Source organism: Pogona vitticeps, chromosome 6, assembly GCF_051106095.1.
Source record: "Pogona vitticeps strain Pit_001003342236 chromosome 6, PviZW2.1, whole genome shotgun sequence".
NCBI lineage: Eukaryota > Metazoa > Chordata > Lepidosauria > Squamata > Agamidae > Pogona > Pogona vitticeps.
This window is the reverse complement of record NC_135788.1, coordinates 29,550,081-29,569,164: the sequence shown is the minus strand read 5'-3', so window position 1 is coordinate 29,569,164 and position 19,084 is coordinate 29,550,081. Positions and strand designations below refer to the sequence as shown.

General features: G+C 41.5%; 1 long non-coding RNA gene across 1 annotated transcript; it reads left to right on the top strand.

The window, feature by feature from the left end:
- The first annotated feature begins 14,167 nt into the window (after positions 1-14,167).
- Positions 14,168-18,742, top strand: LOC144583432 (uncharacterized). Its single transcript, XR_013537191.1, has 2 exons — positions 14,168-14,435; positions 17,379-18,742. It is a non-coding gene; the product is annotated as an uncharacterized LOC144583432 (long non-coding RNA).
- Positions 18,743-19,084: the final 342 nt, after the last annotated feature.

Genomic DNA, 19,084 nt, shown 5'->3' with positions numbered 1-19,084 from the left:
ATGAATTTGACCCAACTCCAGGAGGCAGTTGAAGACAGGAGGGCCTGGTATGCTCTCGTCCATGGGGTCACGAAGAGTCAGACATGACTTCACGACTAAACAACAACATAGGGTAACAATCTAGAGCTAAACAAGTCTAAAGGCAAATGAGATAAGAAGACCAAAAACACAATACTCACCAGAGTTCTGGGAGGCTATGTTGCTTAATCCAAGTGCCACTGAGACAGGAAGCCCTCCTTCCTCAACAGGAGCCAATGGCCAGCTTGGACAAATTAGAGTAAAATGAAAAGGTTCTTCATTGAGTCAGGAAATGAGGCTGAGGAGCTTGACGCCGAGGGAGGCCCAGAAGGAAAAAACAAGAAACTAGGCCTTCTCGGTGTTAGCTCCTCGCCTCTGGAACAATCTGCCTCCGGAGATTCATACGGCCCCTTCACTGGGTATTTTTAAAAATCAGTTAAAAAGATGGATGTTCAGGTAGGACTTTCCTCCAGCTAATATTTGATTCTCTTTTCTTTTTTCCCCCTCCATCTTGAAGAAGTGGCTATTCAATGTAATAATTTCTTTTTTGTTATATTTACTTGTTGTTTTATGTGTTTTTAAGCCACCTAGAGTGGTTGCAAGACCAGATAGATGGGAAATAGATAGATAGATAGATAGATAGATAGATAGATAGATAGATAGATAGATAGATAGATAGATAGATAGATAGATAGATAGATAGATAGATAGATAGATAGATAGATAGATAGATAGATAGATAGATAGATAGATAGATAGATAGATAGATAGATAGATAGATAGTTAGTTAGTTAGTTAGTTAGTGGGGGGCTAATTATTCTTTTTTTCTTGTGCAAAATTAGCTTCTGAACAGGACTGAGAAGCACTGATTGGAACAGGGTTCCCACAGATGCATTTCAAATTTCACTCCCCACCCCATTCCCCAAAAGACCGTCTTCCTCCATACCGAAATTTAGTCCTGAAGAAAATTCAATGGAAAACTGATTTAGAACTTCCACTGTGACCACATAATGGCTGCACAACTTAGCACAAAGGATGTTTTCTTTTAAAGACTCTCAAATCATTGCAAAATGACAGTTAACCTTTTGAGATTCTACTGAGTTTAAAGCATAACCGTATTTCCCCACATTTTTTATTTGTTTTGCCTTCGGAAACGTCCTTCTTCATGCAGTATATCACTTGCATTATATGGCCTTGTAAAACTGTAGACATTTGTGGCATTTTAGAGTTGTATGCAATCTTGCCATTGCCTCATAGTAAAGAGCAGAAGTGCAATTATGGAGTAAAGAGCAGAAGCATTATTATGATCATGTGGGCAACAGAAAGCATTTCTCACTTCTTACTATTTTATCTTCTCCAGCAGGTACTTTCTAAAGTCTTGTATATTTCAAGTGTGCTATGTTTGAGTTACAGGTGTGGAAATCTGTCAGTCTCATGGCTGTTAACCTCATTTTCCAACCTGAAAACATCCTATCTTGTTTACATATTGCATGACAAGAGTTCTCCCCAGCTCCCAGGATTTACACAGCTTTCTATACAGTTTTTTCGAAATGTGAGTAGTTTGTAGATACTGTATTTTCTAATGTTTGCATCCTTGCACATATTTTTGCATTGACAAAAGTATATGTGTGCATATTTTGTTTCAACTATTCATACTTCTAGATCTACAGATTTTTGAAATATACACATGGCTTTGAACACATTTATTCCTGAAAAATACCTCAGAAGCCTAAGCAACATGATGGATGTCTGAGGGAAGATAAATTGTCTGGCTCAGGAGGTTTAAAATAGCAAATTGTTTTTGTTGTTGCTGTTGTTCTTGTTGCACTCTATACCAGAGCACATTCCAATAGTCAAAAACAGTTAAAATACAACCATAACATAATTACAATGATAAAACCATACAGGAAACAATTATCATTCCATAAGACAATAAGAACAATCAAAGTAACTACAGTAACAATATAATAATTGAAATTTGTTCAGAGCTACAAATTCCAACACTTTTCATCTCCACACCTGGTTTGAGTACAAAAAGCGGGCAATTGTTTCCAGGCCTGCACATGAACGCATGCAGGTAAAGATCTAAAATGTCTTGATTCCTTCACCTCCTCATTACACAATTCTTGCTAAAGCTTCTGGCAAATGTTTTATTCTCTCATCTTCAGTGAGTTCAGAATATTGTTACAACAACAGAGAGGAAAAATGGGACAAGAGGGGGACAGATAAGAACATAAGAAGAGCCATGCCGGATCAGGCCAATGGCCCATCTCCCTGTATCTCACAGTGGCCCCACCAGATGCCTCTGGGAGCACACGAGACAACGAGATACCTCTCTCTTGATACCCCTCCCCTGCATCTGGCATTTGGAGGTACCTTCCTTCTAAACCTGGAGAGTGTACATCCCCATCATGGCTTGTAACCTGCAATTGACTTTTCCTCCAGAAATCTGTCCAATCCCCTTTTAAAGGCATCTAGGCCAGATGGCATCAGCATATCCTGTTGCAAAGAGCAGGAAGGAGTTCCTCTTTCTGGTTTTTATCCTTTTGGAATCCGGTTCAATCCCATGGGTTGAAATTAAAGGCAGGGAATCCCAACTCGGAAACCAAAATTTGGAAGAATAGAAACAGGGCTCGTGGCTGGGGAAACCAACAGCTTTTTGGTTCAGAGTAAGGATTCAGTCAAACCTCAAAACATTTTATACATTATGCCATTGGCGTATTGGCTCCATAAAGACCAGATTGAGCACAGATACACTAGTATTTGAAATTACTTCCATTTTGTGAATTACTTTGCACAAGTTTCCTTCATGACTGAGTCTCTGAAGCATTAAGATGGGGTGGACTGGAGGCCTGTTTCCCCTTTATGACAAGAGTTAGGTTACTGAATACAGAAAATGTATGAAAGCAGATACAGCAGTAGAGGACAGGTGATAATAGGGCATGTTTAGCGTCTGTCAAATGTTCCATTCATGCAAAGAAAAAGGGGGGGGAAGCAAATGTGTACAAGTCAAATTAAGCAGGAACATAGTTGCAACAGGAATTTACCTGGAAATCTAAAGCTGGAGCAGAAAACAGGAAGCCACAAATCTACAGAAACACAGGGGAAAAACAGAGATGTGGGCAAATCTTTGAGTCTGAGTCTCAAGTCCGGGTCTTTGGTAGCAAGTCCTGAGTCTCAAGTCCAAATCCTTGGTACCAAGTCTTGAGTCCCAAGTCCAGATCCCTATTAAAAACAAGCTTTTTGCTGCAGAAAAAAAGGGAGAAGTGGGTGAGTTCTGAATCACCAGTCGAGTCCAAGTCACTGGAAGAAAAAAAAAGTCAAGGCTGAGTTGAGAGTTGAGTCACCAGTGAAACTTAAGTCCAACTTGACAGCGAATTCCTCATCTTGCATCCCCATCCCTGGAAAAAACACAGATACAGATCAACTTAAGATCCATCTAATTCAGTCTGATAATTCTTTGTTCCCATACTTTTATGATCTCATCTGAAAAATATAAAATCTTGAAGTTAACCTGTCACAATAACAGTTCTGTGGTTATTATATTTACCAAGTCTATTTCTTCTTTTTTAATGGATTTTGTTGCCTCTCTGACTATATAACTTGTATCCAACTATATAAGTAAAATTAAAACAGAACAAATGAAACAAGTATTTGGTAATTGGTTTGAGTTTTTTCTTTTTTTCTTTTTCTAATATGCACTTCTTCATAGTATGTTTTGCGAGACCTATTTGCTCCCCCTCCCCTGCAATTGTTCAAGTGATCAAAGACTGACCAACATGTGGCCCTCCAGATGTTATTGAACTGCAGCTCCCATCATTCCTCACCAGTGGCTCTGCTCACTAGAGCTGATGGGAATTGTAATCCAAGGACACACAAAAGGCCACAGGATGCCCATTCCTGTTCTACTTGTGCCTTATATTTATATCTTCTCATGTGAACTGAACTAGTTGGTTATGCACTGGTTATTAGCCTAAACCAGAGCTGAGTCAATACAAGTTCAGTTACAGCTGAATGTGAACACTCCCCCTCCCCAAAGTAATGGTCTGGCTCTGATTATAGAAACAACTCAAGTTAATTGCATAAGATCATCAAACCACATAATCACTGAAATAAAGGATTAGGAGTTCACTCAGGCCAAGCTCTTTTTCTCAAGCAAAACCCATCCTCCGTCCTAAAACAGTCCTAAAAAATAATTAATGTCATGGGAGAACAGCCTGTAATCAACAACGCTGCTGCTAGAAGCTGAAAACAAATTATTGAACAGACATGCGGTCACGCAATTGTGAAGTCTTTGGAAGTCTTTTTTTTTTGACCCCAATAGGCTATTATTCAGCTGCATCATCCAAATGACAATCATATGAATACATCAAGTGCAAGTGGTCCAATGGCAGAAGCAAACTAGACTACCAGTTGAATCTTAGAGCCTGTCCACACAGGCATATAGTTATATCTGGTTCCCTGATAACAGTGTTTGGCACTGAAAAAATACCTTGTTCAGTAGTGTTTCTACTTTAAACAATCCATATTTCCCCTTTAAGAGCTGACCCATATCGTTCTGGCTCAGGGCTAGGTCATGCAATCATTTTGGGACAATTCACTGAGATGCAAAATAGCTCTTTGTTCTGCCTTCACAGATGGGAGCCAAGAGTTCAAATAAATTGCACTAAAGATAAGGACCTTTTAACCACCAGCCAGATTGCACCAAATTTCACAGTGTGGACATGCCCTGACTTCAGCATAAATACTATTCAATGGTAACGAAAGCAACATGGGAAGTGTGGAGTTGTCCCTCAAAGAGCTCACTATATTCTGCAGGCTTTTCCTGTATGGAAAGCAGAATCAAACCACTTCTGGCAAACTTTTCCCAATAGAAAACCAGAGCAATGGGGCATAAAGACCTTAAACAAGGGTCAGCAGGTTTTGGGGTGGGAGTGGGAGTTACAGCTTGTCATTCAGTTGGGCGACCCTTTCAGGTGAAAATAGAGACAGCCTTTCCTAAATAAATAATCATCTGCAAAATAACATCTTTCATCTACTAACAAAGGAAGTTGTACTCCGAAGCTCTGACACAGGTGACAGGTACTTGGTAGAAAGCCAAGACCCAGCTAATGAGTAGACATTCTAAGAAGTTGACCAAACAGCTTACCTGCTTGTTATGTTAATACAGACATTCCAGAGAGAAGGCTTGCCTTCTCTTCATTTGTGGAAACCAGCATCAATCTGTCAGGATGTCTAGGGGGCACTTTCTCTTCCTCCCTCCCCCATCTATCCATCTTTCCATCATCCTTTCATGACTGCTGCTCCAAACCCAAGGCCAACCGAAGACATTTTGCAGCGTGGTGAGCAGAACAAATTGGCCACGCTTCTCCCACCATGTCACAAACTGGCCCTTTCTTTGACATGGATGGTGGGAAAGTAGCAATACCTTTACACCTGAAGGTAGCAGATTAGCTTTGGGCGTGCAGGAGAGCCCCCACAGTTCTATCCCCCAATATCTTCCTACCACCTCCTCAGCTTGTCTAATGGTAGGACCAACCACAAACATCTGCAGACAAACAACTGAATGAGAAAACATGGCTTTTTAAAAACTAATTCCATTTGCTTTCAAAAAATTTGCCAACTCCATTTTGGTCAGCCTGAAAACAGTGAACCAATCGCTAAGTTTCACTTCAATATGATTCATAGCATATTTTTATTCAAAAGAAATCAGATGTGATTGTTGTGGTTCCTAGCTTGCAGCAAAACCTAACCCAATCACAGAAGGAAGTAGGGTCATCATCAAAGCTTCCAAAACACTAACCCTAGCTCAGATATACCAATATCTTAGAGACTGGTCAGAATCCTACTGGAAATTTGGAGTAAATGGACTTCTGTATCATGGTGACAGGAAATTGCAGCTAAGTAACCAGGAACTGCTTGCCTGCCTGGTCATATGGCTGGCAAATGTATTTTCCTGATGTGAGCTGCTTTGCAGAATGAGGCAGCCTGCAACACTATTTGCAAAACAGGTTTCTGCATTTCCAGGTGCTGCTTTCTTTGCTCATTTTCCTTTTGTCCAGGTACATCTCCCTCCAAAGAGACAGGTTCACAAATAGTTGAGCGAAGCATTCTGAGTGCTTTTTATTTTATTTAATTCTTGCTGGCATACTTTGTAGCTTTGTAAGGATCACTCTACTACTCAGGCACAAGAATATTACTTGAAGAGTTTCTGCGGTATAGCAAGCTTTTTTCCACAGCCCACCTAGATGAAATGATACTCAGCATTGGGTTCAAATTACACAGGAAAGCAGGTCACCTCTTTCAAAAAGGCATGAATTGTGCTGGAATGCTTCTGATTTGAAAGCAATCTCTTCATATGAGTGCAACTGGCATTTCCATGAAGCTTCCAGGACCAACACAGTGGAAGTATTCAGTTTTGGTCCTGTTACCTCCAGCATTCCCCCTGCCTCATTTTCTAGTGCTCTTTGCCAAGGGTGTTTTTAAAAAGCCATAGCTGACAATGTCACATGGAGCTTTGCAGAAAACAGAGCAAATGCGGGAGAATAGTCAGTTTAATCTATAAGTGTCTTGCTACACCTGAAAAACCTGTTGAAAGAAAACCTCTTGCTGTTCGTATTATCCTGGGGCAGCAAAGGGAAAAGCAGATGGAAGACAAATGATTCCCAGGCAGAATACCAGACCAGAACTCCAAATCATGAGACAGCAACAGTTACAACAAACATATTTTTAAAATAATGAGCAAACACTCCGCCTTCATCAGTGGCAGTGGGAGAAGGAAAGACTCCAGTTTTACAAAAGAGATTGTTAAGTGTGTGATCCATTCATGTGAATCATAATAGAATTCTTAAAGTCTCTCAGGGCGCGACTAGACAGAGGAAACTGGAGTGATCTGCGTTGCATTTAAAAGGCTCTTAACCAGTGCATTCTACTTTGTCTCACACTTCAGCGATCCTTCTGTTCACATGGGAAACGTTTCTTTTCCAGTGAGAAGGATCTAGATAGCACTTCAGTTCACTCCAATTTCTTCCCCTTTTAATTACAGATGCCTGCTCTCCCACCCTTTTCCCAGCCTTTTGTTGAGGCTGTCATTCTGAGATCTGTGGCAACTTCACTTTTGTTGTGTGATTTAGTAAGTGGCATAGCACTACAGTAATATATCAACGTAGCATGGATGCTTCCTTATATCTGAAATAGTGCTGTGTCACTTAGGATATTTTTTTAAAATTGAGAGAAGTGGGAAATGGAGAACAGGGTTTCTCTGCCATCTTTTCTACTGCCATAACCCACTGCATACATATGTCATATGGTTGTCACCAAAGGGAGTACTGCCCACAGCTCTGTTTTGGAGCCAATTAAGCAACCACCAGACTGCAGAATGGGATGAACAGGAGCACTCCAAATTGCACCACATAAATTGCAGCCCAACAGTTAATCAAAAGCAAAGAAACAAAGGTGATGCCAAGATAGGAGTCTTCTGGGGCAGTCCATTAATTGGGATGCCAGCTTAAAATGCTATTAGAACTCTTAATTGCAGCCCATACCTGATAGGAACATTGGATTTTGCTCCATTCACACCTCCTCCTCTGTTTTGCCTGGCTGTTTTTCAGCAATTCCCCCTTTGCCATACTGCCACCCTTCTATTTTCCACCTCTGCAGTAACTATACATTTTCCACTGGCAGCTTGCAATCTGAGAAGTGGATGGCTGACCCATGGTCTGGTCATGATCCACCTACAGCATCTCTTCTACCATCTTCTTTCTGCCCTTTCCTGATACTGTTATAATATCATAGAAGCACCTTCTGAAAGATTAGTCAAAGATACTTTGTTCTCCGTGTGGCATGAATGTCACAGTTTTCAACAGAAAAGCCAGATTACAGGAAGTGATGTAATATAAAGAAATAGAATGCACTCTTTCTACATCAGGGGTCTCAAATTCAATTTACCCGGGGGCCGCTGGCAGTAGAGTCTGGGTGAGGCTGGGCTGCATCAGATTTTCCACAAAGCAGAGCAAGAGCCCAAGGAAGCCGCCCAGGAGTTTCCTTAGTCCGGCTGGGGCTCCGAGGAAGAGGAGTGTGTGAGCCCTTGTTGCCAGCTACAAGCCCCTCCGGCTCCTTCTTCACTACCACCACCAGCACCACCAGGATGAAGAAGCGGAGGAGGGAAGGAGTGCCGGTGCACTCAGCAGCAGCAGCTACCCCCACCATGACAGAGGAACAAACTCTGCAAGGCAAGCCCAGGCAGCCTCCAGAGCCGAGGCGGCTGAAGCAGAACAAAGAGGAGGAGGAGGAGGAAACACCACCGGGCGCTGAGACAGCCACTGGCCGGGCTGGTGCTGGGGGTGCCGAGAGAGAAAAAGAGCCAGAGAGCCGCTTCCCTGGAAGAGGCAGCAGAAGTGGTAGCTGCTGTTGGCAGCTTGGGGGTGCTCTTCGAGGATGGGCTGGAAGCAAGCTCCACTCTCAGGCATCGCTCAGTGGTGGCTCGGGTGCTCGGGGAAAAGGGCCAGCAGCGCTCCTCGCTTGCCAGCTCTCCACTAAGACAGTGCCTCATGCACCCTCCATCCAGAACTGCAGCCTGCCAGCTGGCAGACAGGTGGGCTGGCTGGCAGGCTCCAGTTCCAGATGGAGGGTGCAAGAGGTGCTGTCTTGGTGGAGAGAGCCAGCAAGCAAGGTGAGGCTTTTTTTTCGACTCTTGACAGCAGAGGACGCATGGGCACTTTGGGGGAGGCAAGGCGGGGGCCACAAACTATCTTCCGGCGGGCCACAAATGGCCCCCGCGCCGCATGTTTGAGACCCCTTTTCTACATACTTATGAAGGTGGAAGAAAGCCACTGTACCAGGTGAATGTTGCATTGGATCTGGATATACAAATAGTTGCACGATCTAATAAGTTTATACTCTCTATAGCAAAAGTGGAAAAGTGTAGCCCATTGGGGCATTTTTGTAGCCCCTCCAATCCACCTAAAGGTTTCCCATTTTAAAGAAGCCAAGGAAAAATGAGACCAAAAGGCTCTATTTGTACTCTTAAGCCATACCCTTGAACACTCACATATAGCCTTGAACATAAACCTTATTTCTGGTCTTCATATCGGGGGCTGGGGGAATTTCCTAAGCCCCCCCCAAAAAGATCAAAATTGTACATCCTGTTTAATGTCCTTTGTGTTTTAAAATGGGGGAGGGGGAAATGCCACATCTTGGCCTTGTGTGACTCAAGACAGGGTCTGGGGGTGAAATTTTGTTCACTTAGCCTGCTGAGGTACTCTGCCCCTGCTCTACATGCAAGGTGATGTAGAGCTGTAGGAGAGATGGGAGAAGTTTCTTGACAGCCACCATTGCCATTGACACATTGGCAAAACTCTTCCCGGCTCTGAGCTGCAGCTTTCCTGGCCTAATCATTTCCCTGTATTTCTGTTACAGATACAGTGCACCCTCGACTTACAGACGGCTCGACATACAGACTTTTTGAGTTACAGACTTCTCTGGCTGAAAAATTTAGGTTCAACTTACAGCCGGAGAATCGACCTACAGACCAGAAAAAAACCAAAATGGAACAAAAATGGAACAAAAACAGCCGGTTACAGATTAATCGGTTTTCGATGCATTGTAAGTCAATGGAGACTCGACCTACAGACTTTTTGACCTGCAGCCACCATTCCAATACGGATTAATTCTGTAAGTAGAGGATCCACTGTACTTAGCAATGAAGAGGTTTTAACCATTAAAGTCTAACTTAATTACCTGAGAAAATGTCTTCCTTCTCACTCTGCAAGCTTTCCTGTTATTCCTTCCCCTTCTGTTCAATGTCTTTTTCTTTTCCCCAAGTGAGCAGCTTGGCAATGCGGAACAGAAGCAGAGGCGCAGCATGGGATGTCACAGGTACAAAAAGCTGTCAGCATGGAACGGCAGCATCACCCAGCATCTCTTATAATTGCATTCAGTCCCCCATTGATTATTCTGTAATTAGCAACTGTGTCTCTCCTGCTTTTGAGACAGCAGCCAAACCCTTAAGGAAAGTAGGCTTTGGTGCAATTACCACCAAGGGACCTGAAATGGGATGAAAATTATTGTGACCTTTAATTTTTTATTTTGTAAAAGAAGTCTTGATGTACAGAAAAATTATGCTGCTACAGCCTCCAGCTTATTCCAGGCTGTAAGATCAACACATATTAATGTTGTGCTTCTAGAAATGTTGTGACAATATTTTGTTCCAGCTCCCCGCTAATCAGAATGTTGCATTCTTAGTAGCAAGAAGAGAATGAAAAGTTCCAAAAAGATACACTTAACAGTCTAGGGGGAGAATTTCTATGACATTTCACATTGTCCTTGCAACTTACATTTGAAACCCATAAGCAGGTTCAAACACGTTTATGAGTAGTCTGGCCTTTCTTACCAATAACTCATAAACATGTTCGAACCCAACTATAAATTCAAACATAGGTTACGGGAAAAAATACGACATGTCATTAAAATCCTCCCCTGGCTTATTACCTTGATGACTAGTTATTCCCCCAAACATCTCAGCTTCATGTTGCAGATAAGCATGGATCATGACTTCCCTGACATACAGCCTAATAGTTATTATTCTTTTAAAACCTAAGATCGGGACTACTTCAAAGGGCATTCAGATATAGCTTTGAATGTTCACCAAGCCGAATAAGAAGAAATCAGGATTGTTAACCCTGCTGATGTCGAGTAATGTCTGCTGTCAGTAACGGACTGGAAAAGGGCAAAAATCTTAAAGGTTAATCCAGACATGACAGAGGTGGTCCTGAGCAAACCATCAAAAGGTTGACCAGAGAATAGGGGCTCAACCCATGTTGGGCAGAATGGGGAATTCCAAAAATGTGGTGCAGTCTCCTCTTGGATTCAGCCCTGAGCCTGGATGGCCAGTTTTCAGTGATCCCCGGAATGTCTTTGCAAAGTGAAGGTTAGCGTGGGAACTCTGTTTACTCTTGGAGAGTTCTGATCTGTCCATGATGATGTGTGCCAGAGCTACAGTAGTGTGGAATCCTTTCTGGTGTTTTGCTGAACATTTAAAGAGGAGAAGAAGGATTTTGATGTTTGACAATTGTCCAATATTAAAGAGAAATCGCAGCTGGTGGTTCTGATCTGGTGATGGGATCACTAGCAGTGATTTTCTGATATTAAAGGCTCCCCGCCATTGATTCTAACATTTTCAAAGGCTTCCTGGGGGAGGGCAAAAAGGATTCCCAGGGAGCCTCAGGACCTGAAGGAGGGGATAGGAAATTTTAAATTAAATATATCCATCACTGGAAGATGATGTTATCCAACTTGTGTGGTGTGAATTTCTGCCAACAGGACCTCAGCTAATATTTCATTTTGTATACTTCTATTTTAACCTCAGCTATTGCCATTTTATTGTTAGCCTCCTTGCAAGTTGTAGTAGGACAGAGATCATGTAAATAAATATATTCGTAATGGTTTCAACTATTGGGCTGACTTGCATGTACGTTGATGGATACAGAACTATTTCCCACTCTCTGCCTGTTTGGCCAAAATAGATAGTAGGAAAGCATTTTTGCTGAGGGTGCAGCAGAAACCTGAAGCTTGTCATGTTTCAAGAGCACAACTGTACTCCTCCTCATGAATTCTTTCCATGAGGGGTTGGAGGTCACATTAATTTATTTTCTTTTTATAGCAATCAAGTATTTTAAAAAAGTAAGGGAGACACCTGCCTATGTGAACTAGATCAGAATAGCAGGATACTTGCAGCCAGATTGTGTGTTCATACATTAAGGGCTCCCTAAACAGAGCGTCAGCCTTTCCTGTTCTCTAGTTATACTGAAGGCTGAGCAGCAATGAAATTAGTAGCTGGATGTTCCCAAGATAAATATGTGAATTACATCAACCAGCCCTGATCAAATTTTACAGTTAATGACATTTCTAAGTGATCTCACTGCAGCTTCTCCTCACTTCAGTAGCAAGGGATAAGAAAGTCCTTTGCTAAGAACCATGGAGACCTACTGTTAGGGTAGACAATATTAGGCTGTGAGGGCACGGGCTGACCGTTGTAGAAGTTACACTTGCATATCAGTATGATTGTCACCAACTCATTGTCCTGCTCAAAGCTTAGAAAAGTTACTTTTTTTGATCGATGAATTCCCAGAATCTCCCCAGTCAGCTGGATGGAAGATTTTGGAAGTCACAGTCTAAAGCCTTGCATGGCAGTGGTGTGTGTGTGTGTGTGTGTGTGTGTGTGTGTGTGTGTGTGTGTGTGTGTGTGTGTGTGTGTGTGTGTGTGTGTGTGTGTGTGTGTTCGTTCATATGTATTCAAGACACCCAGACATGGCCTGGACTTATATCTATTACAACCAGCTTTAATGAAGGCCATATGTGGGTCACTTAGGCTATTATTTAATCTTCTCCAGGCATCACCATTTTTTCAAAGCATCCATTTTCATTAGGCTGTCCCAAGGCACTCATCATTTGTGGAAATAGGATTAAGGATAAGGATTAAAGTCTGAGTCACCTGGGGTTAAAAAAAGAGTTGTTTGCTAAAGTTGGCAAAACTGCAGCAGTTGGGTGGAGCAACTAACAGCAGTACTGGTGAACATTTCAAGGTAAATGTGCAAAGGAGCAAACTTCTGTTTCATTTCATCTTTCTTTTGATCATACAAGTGGATAATGTTTATTCAGCATTGTGTATTTACTTGGTGCTGCCATGGCTGCACTTCCATCAGTTCAACTGGTGTGTAGAGTGGGCTGAAGCTCTATTAAACTTGTGGCCGTCTTCCAGGTTCACCTGCCTACGTCAATAAAGCCTTGTTTAATGGAGCATTTCACTTGCCAAACGGTATGACGGCAGCATGCTGTTTAGATGTCCGGGAGAAGAAAAACACCCGGCCTCTTCTGTTAGTCACATTACATGAACAGCCTAACGGAGAAAAGAAACAACGGGTAGAGCGTTCCTTGCAGCTTAGCTTACTGGCCTGTTTAATGCCAAGTCTCTTCAGTTTCCCAGGCTGAATTTCTGAGGTTCAAACTAGAAAGCGCATGTAAGTCTGGTGAGCCTGTACAGATCAGAACTTACGTAGAAAGTTCTTTTTTGAAAGTAATTTGTTCCTGTTGCTCATTACCAGTGTTTAAAAACACAATTCTCCTTTTCAAGGAGAAAGGCTGGGCAAAACTACTATAAACAAACAAACAGTCTATTCAAGATCAAGCCACCCTCAAATACTTTGCATTACATCATGCTACAATATCCTGTTCCTAGGAAAACTAACTTTTCTCCCAACCACTGCAGAACTGTAGTAAAGACTGTGGAAGAAGTCAATGCTCTGAGCCGTTCACTAAGTCCTATCATTTTCAGCCTGAGAGGCAAATTCCACTATATTGCTGATCTGACCTGGGTCATACAACTATATTTTGTGGGTTTTATTCCATCCGTGAATTCCAAAGTCTAGAGAACGCTTGCCACTGCTGAATGTGAAGACTTGTTCTGATTCCCATTCAGTGTGCCATCAAAAATGCCTTATTGGAATATGAGCACAGCACACCGATGACCGTTTTTGCCAAGGAAAATACATGACAACATCAATAAAGGCACAACCAGAAAGGAGCGTTTATCTGTTGCCTCAGTGAAATGTGCTTAGTATCTCAAACTATGGAATGATTGCACAGAGAACTGTAAAGAGGAAAAAAAACAAGGGACAGAATGGACTGAAATAGCATCAGACTGCATTGTTCTTTTTTTTTTCCCCTGCTCTTCTTTTTTCCACATTATAAGACTGATTTGCAAGCCTGGCCTCTTCAGTACAGTATGCGTCCTTTGGAACAGGGATAGGCTAAAAGTCTAAAAACAGTGTGCACACAGTGATGCACACACAGACAAATCTCTTAAGAGCCAGGACACAGCTTTCCCTCCTTAAGCCCCTCCTCGGGGCTGTTCTGGCTAAAAATTCTTCAGATGTTCTTGGCTGACTGGAGCTCTTTTCCTTGCCTCCTGCTTCCCTTTTCTTAAAACACAGATCAACGGAAGCTAATGAACGCCCTGTATAGCAGGGAGCTGCTCTGACCTAGCTATGAAAATGCTTTTAGTCAGCTAACTGGATAAAAGAGCTTAAAATAGTGTGGCCTTTACTTTTTATCAGCTTAAAATTTTCCAGCTAGCCGATCTTTTTTTTTATTTATAGTTTGCAGGAGTGTGTTGCAGATGGGCTGCTTTGATTCTATGCTGATCCTGGGAGGTGTGGGGGAGAGAGTTGGTTGGTTTGAAGATTTAACTCTTTGGATTCCTATTTGTCAATCTTGGCTACCCTGCACACAAGAGCAAGTTGGAGGATGAGTTGCTTAGAGAGCTTGTTTGGCACCGCTTAGTCTTGTCTTTTCATCCAAGGAGGAAGTTTTTGTGCCTGTGGGGCCTGGATCAGTGCCGACTGCTATTTTCTATTCCCTTGGTGAGCTTAAGAAATGTCTTATTGTTTGTTTATTTGACATCTAAATGGGATTTTTTTAATAAACATGGTAATGAGGAGCCCATGTCTCAAATTCGCCACAGTCTTGCTCAGTTTGTCTGCCAGATGGTGTGCAGAAATGCTTTCCCATAGGAGTTATCCTATTGGCCCAAATATATTTTGCCTTGGCACTTGCCCTTCATTGCATTACATGCCAGATTTTGCCTGGTACACGGTGGTGTGACATATCAGGCAAAATCCAAAGGAACAAAACAAAACAAGACCAAAAAAAGTCAAAAACCTGTGGCACCTTAAAGACTTAGTACTATATTTTTATGTGAGCTTTCACGGACAAGTCCATATTGTGTAAGACATATGGGGGGGGGGAGAAATAGTGGTTGAAATTCCAAAATCACAAGTAAAACATTCGACATATCCAATCAGCTCTGGGTGTGTAGTTACATCTCACATGCAGTACTTTATGCCCTATGTCTAATGTTACGTTCTGTTGCAAACATTCCTACAGGAGACAGAAAACAGATACTAGGCGTGAGAAAAAAGGAGGAGGGACAAGGGGTGGTTGAGGGGAGACTGACAGGGATATCAGTTAAAACTGAAGAGTAGGGGAAAGGGGGAGAAGCAGTGTACAGTATATAAAAGTAAAAGAAGACAGTAGAGGAACCAAATGTGTTGATGTGTTGACAGTTTTTACCTTTGAGCCTTGGGAGGAGAGATGGGTGGGGTAGTTGTGAAGAAAACAACAATAGATAACAGCATAAGTATTACATTTGGTAATAACTTGAGAAACTTACGCTTATATTAAATCCATTTATATGAGTATGACAAAAGATGTCAAAGGCGCTTGTGGTGTAAGGGGCTTTTTATATTTCTCACATCTGGAACTACTTTTTGGGACAAAAGCAAACTCTCTGCTCCAGGCAACACCAAAAATGTGGCACATTGCCCTGGAAGGCTCTTTTTATGGTGTTTAGCTGTATGGCAAAACCAAGGTTTTATTTTATAGATAACTTTATATTTGATGCCTCTGTCTTACCTGAGGCTGCACCTGTCTCTGTTTTATGACCAAGATATGCTTAACATTTGTCCTATGTTATTCTTTCCTCTAATTTTTCATTAGGTGTGATGAAGCAGTGTGTAAGCACTGGAAGGCTAGGTATATGTTTTCATATAAATAAAATAAACAATTCAAATGTAAAACAACTGAAAGCAAGAAATCCATGCTTATCTACTGAAGATCACCCTTACATTTCCCAGTACTCGTAGATCAAGATCTATCTTTGCTCTAGAGTATGAGTTATCTTCAGCTCACATTAAAGCTGCACCTTCTTCAAAGCAAATGAATTAGGGTGCCCGACTCATAGTCCTCCAGGTATATTGGGCTGAAGCAGGATAGCCAGTGGCAAGAATTGATTCAGATTGTAGTGCAACATCATCTAGAGGGCTACCATTTCCCACCAAAGGTCTAGATGGTCAACAAGATCCCCTTTGAAACTTTGATTCTGTGAATCTGTTCATAGCCTCAGAGAAGTTTAATAGACATTCCCTCTCCTGAATGCCAATGAGGAATAAAGAGAGTAGCTATAGTTTTTTTTTCAAATAGATGCTAATTTGTTTATATCACGGCATTCTCTTTACTTTTAACACTTTATAGTTGGAGTGTTAAAGGATGAGGACAAGATAATCAGGAGAGGCCTTTCTCTTGGCCCCACCAACCTCACAGGTGCACTTGGTGAGGACACGGGAGAGGGCCTTCTCTGTTGCTGCTCCTAGACTCTGGAACTCCTTCCCATTGTAGGTTAGGCTGGCCCCATATTTGCTGTCCTCCTGCAAGCAGACAAAGACCTTTTGCTTCAAGCAGGCTTTCCTTTAAATAACTGGTTGACCAAGGGGATTTTTTTAAAGGGGTCATTTTATTGTGTGTTTTACTTCTGCTTTTAATCTTGCTCCTATTATGAGTTTTATTATGGCATTTTAGTGCTCATTTAATATTATAGTAATTTATTATTTTGTGCTTAACTTTGTTTCTGGTAATAATGTAAGCCACTTTGCCTCCTCTAGGAAAAAGGCAGCATGTGAATATGTTAAATAAATAAACAATAAATGCAATATGGTATCACTGTAAGTCATATTAAAAGGGCAGCAATATTTTGTAAGTTTGTCTGAAAGTTTCTAGCTGCCATTCTTGACCAAAGAGAGTAACCATAATGCTGTGAATGATAAAAAAATGTTCACCACAGTTCAATACACATACAAAAACAACAAAAAGTTGTACGTTGGTCCAGGTGTCAGATGTCCCCAAGCCAGGGGAATCAATCTTGCAGCCTTTTGATGCACAAAACTGTGGCCATGTTTTAGCTGCCAGATGTGATGTTTGAGGAAGAGGTGCAGACTGTGGGCTAGTTTCCAGCTGCCCTTGGCAGGAGCTGGAGCAAGTGCTGACAGCTGAAATGGCAGTTAGCAAGTCCACATCATCCTAACTACACAGATGTTGTCTTAAAATGAGCCAGCACACTGCTGTATGCTGATTTAGGCAGAGCTTAGGACTCAGAATGATGAAGTTACTTTTGTAGGAACATAACTTTCAAACCCCAAAATTCTAGGAGTTGTAGTTTTACAACTTTTCAACCTCTGCTTTAAAAGTTTAGGTATGGATTTGGGAATCTCTAATTGAAATCCTGACTGAACAAAGCCTAAAAGCGGAATAGCTTTCTAGTGCTAGAAGGTTGGAAACCACTGCCATAACAGAATATTTTTTGTTTTGCTCTTTGAGTTATACAACTGTTCCCAGCCAATTCTTCATCCTACAGTGGCTCTAGCCATCATGCAGTTACAGTAAATCAGAGACTGATGAGAGAATGCCATGTTTCCCTCATAGAAACCAGCAATAAAGACTAATTTTGTGTTGTTTTGTGCTTTGTTTTGCAGCCACTTTATTACAACCGTTATTTACTGATGCTGTGGTTCTACTTGCAAGACCAGTCATGTTCTGAAAGCTTGAAGTCTCTACTGGTGCCTTTAATCTAAATAGATAATTTAAAATGGTGATTGGATGGGGGAAACTGCAGTTTTCTAATACATGTGCGTGCACATGCACACACAAACACCCTGTAGGAAGGATTTGCCTTTCATGGAACATGTCTAAACCTAGAATCTGTTTCCCAGAAGAAGACTAACCACTTATGTGTGTGACTACTCAGCAACAGAAATACAAGCTCACTCATTGTGAAGTCACATGGAGGAATTTTCCCAGATCTATATGCATTAACAAATCACACAAGGAGGAGGAAATTGGCTAAACAGCCTTGTTTGCAGCTTGTTAACATAACTCTCCTGCAGCTCACAGGTGGCACTGTTACAGGAGAACTAACCAATAAGTTGCAAGCAAGGGCAAAGTGGCAATTTCCTCTTCCTTCCTTCCTTCCTTCTTTCCTTCCTTTTGGAGGGGTTCTAAGTGCTCTAGTGCAATAGTACTGGCACCAAGCTGTTTTTAATGGCATTATTTGCAAAGATTTAGCCCAACCTGACTGGATCTGTTTGAGCAATCACACTTTTGAAACAATGTAGATGGATCCACATTGGGAAAAGCAGAAATTGCAGAGGCAGAGGGAAAAACTCTAGGCTGATTCACATTTCCTTTTATGTCATTTGATCAATGAAAAAATGCAAAGCAGACCATCCCAGTCCCATTGCATTTTGCACATTTTCCGTCAATGTAGTTGCAGCCTATGTGGGGAAGATTTGTGACAGATTTTGTAGCACACAGGAGCTATCTTTTAAAAGGGAGTCATATATAGCAAATCCTCCTTTGTGGGTAGATATAATGTAACTTCTTTAGATATCCCACTGTTTAGGAGAAGCTGATGAATCCAATGTGCTTTGTTGATGTTGACTGTTTCACCAATTTTACAGTACCCTAAAATATTCTCTTGTCTCAATTTTGAAAGAAATGACCAATTGCACCACTAGGCAGACATTTAGTCTTGACAAAGGGTTTGCGTGTTCACATATATTTCAGGACATTTGAATAGGGAAACCCTTGATCAAAATCAGTATAACCCCATTTGATTAGGAATGAGTTGCTTTGGAAATTGTGTTGTGAAAGAGAGTGGAATATGATCTTTCAAAACAGGGCTTGTCTTAATTGTAATCTTTAGCTTCAGATGCTTGTCAGAGAAAAAGATAAAATAAAGAAATTAAATCCATCTAATATCCTATTCCCATTGTGTAGCCACATGAACGAGCACTGTCCGGAATTTGTGTACTTGTACAATAAAAACCAATTAAATTGTCCGGTTTCTCTGAGATGTCTGGAAAGCAACTGGCAGATGCTGCGAAGTTTCCTCTTAGGTTGAAGTGACACTGCTGTCAGGAAAGAAAACATTTCAAAATACACAGCACATCTATGACTCATCTGGAATGGGATTTCATCTCCCTCCTGTTAACTGCACAACAAACACAATTACCGTATTTTTCCATGTATAAGATGATACTTTTGTCTAAAACCTTTAGACTAAAAAAATGAGGGTCATCTTATACATGGAAGTAAGCTGAGGAGAGAACAAAAACAAGTGAAGGAGGAAAGGGATCAAAGTGATCCTGCCACACTTTGATTGCTGTTTTCCCCACCACTT